Source organism: Lipotes vexillifer, unplaced genomic scaffold (assembly GCF_000442215.2).
Source record: "Lipotes vexillifer unplaced genomic scaffold, Lipotes_vexillifer_v1.1 scaffold349, whole genome shotgun sequence".
NCBI classification, from domain to species: domain Eukaryota; kingdom Metazoa; phylum Chordata; class Mammalia; order Artiodactyla; family Lipotidae; genus Lipotes; species Lipotes vexillifer.
The window spans coordinates 162,306-164,830 of record NW_006790574.1 but is presented as its reverse complement, the minus strand read 5'-3'; the positions used below and the strand labels follow the sequence as shown (position 1 = coordinate 164,830).

At 57.2% G+C, this 2,525-nt stretch overlaps 1 protein-coding gene across 2 annotated transcripts in view; it reads right to left on the bottom strand.

Annotated features, from left to right (window-relative positions):
• Positions 1–2,209, bottom strand: part of VDR (vitamin D receptor) — a 53,474-nt gene extending 51,265 nt beyond the window's left edge. Inside the window, exon 1 of one of the 2 annotated variants that reach the window (XM_007463838.1) lies at positions 2,169–2,209. The gene's annotated coding sequence lies outside the window, so the exon portion shown is untranslated. The remainder of the gene's footprint in view (positions 1–2,168) is intronic. The other variant, XM_007463837.1, reaches the window with a different exon arrangement.
• Between the last annotated feature and the right edge of the window lie 316 nt (positions 2,210–2,525).

Sequence of the window (2,525 nt, the reverse complement as noted above, 5' to 3'; positions counted from 1 at the left end):
AATAGGGAAAGAAGACCGAGAAACCATAAACAAGTAACTAGGGCACCTCAAACAGCATCAGACCTTCCGCAGTATTTATACAAATAGAGTGTGATGGTCTTGGCTGTGAGCGGTGAGGAAAGCTCCCTAACCCTCTTCTTTCCCTCCTTCCGAATCCCACTCTCCTCTTCTCTTATCCTTTTTCTCTTCCCCCCTTTCTTATCCATTACCCTGGAAAGGGTCCAAGTCACGGCTGTTGAGGGACAGCCAAACTGAAGTCATGGGACCCAGCCAGAGCGCAGACTGTGAATTCCCCGGCTGTTTGCAGTTTGAGTCAGCCCCCTAGCCTGCTTGTGGATTGTCTTCAAATGGGTCCAGAGAGGCCACTGAGTAGGGGCCAAATGGGGCCCCTACTTCTGCTCAAGGATCTGAAACACCCAAAGCAAAAGCCAGAGAGAACTCTGCAGTCTTAATAACCTCCTGGCCTGGCTGCATACAATCCTGACACCGTTCCAGAAGGACTCACAATCCGCTCCAGCACTTGGACAGGGATGGGATGAGGAAGGTCCCCCGAAACACAGCACTCTTGGTTCGTAAAGTTGAGGCTCCAGTGTCCAGATAATCCATTTCCGCCTCAGCAAACCACCCCCACTTCCCAGCCTGACTTAAAACCTTTGCCAGCACCACGGCTTCCCTTATCCCAGAGTCTTTCCCAATCTCTTGTGCATGCCCACCTCCCTAACACACATAGGCAGCTAACAAGATCACTAGGCAGAAATGGCATACGAGGGGCTGGAAAATTCTGCCGTGCTGGGATGCACCTCCTGATCCCAGGAGAATAAGAGATGTGGATTTACCACAAAGCCACAATCCCTTCCCAGTCAACCCATTCTGGAGTCATACCATAGCCATCCCATAATCATTGCTGTGCAGAGTGTCCCCTTCAGGAGTGGCCACCACCAGCCATGAGGAAGCCGGCCTTCCAGCAGGGAGCTGGTGCAGAGCTGAACTCTGCCCAGGAGAGCTTTTGCAATGCTCAGAAAATGCCTGCCCAACTGCTTGCCTGGGCTCTGGCCCCTCTGGCTGCTGAGCCCAGACAGGAGGTTGACTCACTCACCGCATGGAGGAGGAAGAGCAGGAGAAGATGAGGGAAGGGCCTGAGTTCAGAGACCCAGGGCTCTCCCAGCCCAGGCAGCCTAGGTCTCAGCCTCAGTGGTCCATGGGGGGAGGGGGGCCATGTCAGACTGCTCCCCGGAGACCATAGGATGTTCCCTCCCAGATACTTCCCCTGAAATCCTCTTCACCCACCACCCACAGACGTGGGACTCCTCACTCCCCCAACAGAAGCTACTCCTTGAGCCCCCTCCTCAATTAGATGCTTGCCCCTGAATTCCTGGGGACATCTATGGATGGGCTTTCCTGAGAAAATAAGTCCAGTGCACTGGATCAGCCAGGTCTAAAATAATTGGTGGCTTAAAAAAAAAAAAAAAAAAAAAAAAGCGAGAAAAGAAAAGGAAAGGAAAGAAAAAACTCTACTTAAAAGATCCAACTCCATCATCGCAGGTAACCATGCGTAGGTCCTATAAGATAACAAGGCTATACACACTCCATCCCCAGAAGACCTCAGCACCCTACAGAGCCAATCCCTCCCTTTCTTATTCCTCCAGTCCATGCCAAGGCGGCCCGACAGAGGAAGGAAACAAATGTTTCTTGTTGCCCAAGTGCCGAGCACCCTGCTGGAGGACCGTTTCTGTGATCCGCTGCCTGAGCCCCGAGGAGGTCGCTGCTCCCCTCTCCAGCCTGGCACCAACTTCAGCTTTCTCTCAGACCTCAGGGTCCCCTTAGTGCCCCAGCCTCAAGGCACGACAGCCCAGATCTCGGTCGCCAAGTTCGCCCAGACTCTAGTGCTTGCACACGGGCACTCAGGCCCGGTACCCCCGACGCCCCCACCCCGCGCCTAATCCCGATACTGGGGCCCCCTCTCCTCGCCGGTCCCGGGTCCGCACCTGGTACTGCGTGTGGGTACGCTGCTCCGCGCTCCCGGCGCCTGGGGATCGGCGGCTGCCTTTTGACAAGCAGAGACAGCCCAGCTCCTGGCCCCGCCCGTCGCGAGGCCCCGCCCCGCCCCTGGGCCCCGCGCCTAATCCCGATACTGGGGCCCCCTCTCCTCGCCGGTCCCGGGTCCGCACCTGGTACTGCGTGTGGGTACGCTGCTCCGCGCTCCCGGCGCCTGGGGATCGGCGGCTGCCTTTTGACAAGCAGAGACAGCCCAGCTCCTGGCCCCGCCCCTCGCGAGGCCCCGCCCCGCCCCTGGGCCCCGCCCACAGATCTAGTCCTCTCTTGCCCAGCGCTCCAACTGCGCTGCAACCGTCTTGACTTGGAATCAACCACTGCACTGTCTCCTGGGAGACTCTGCCCAGTCCTCCAAGACTGCCGTCCACGGGGCAAGGCCAACTCTGCCCTCCGTGCGTGAGAGCTTTCGATGGTTATGTGTGTGCAGATCCACGATTTTGCCTGCGATAATCCGTGATGCCTCCCCTCTCCCC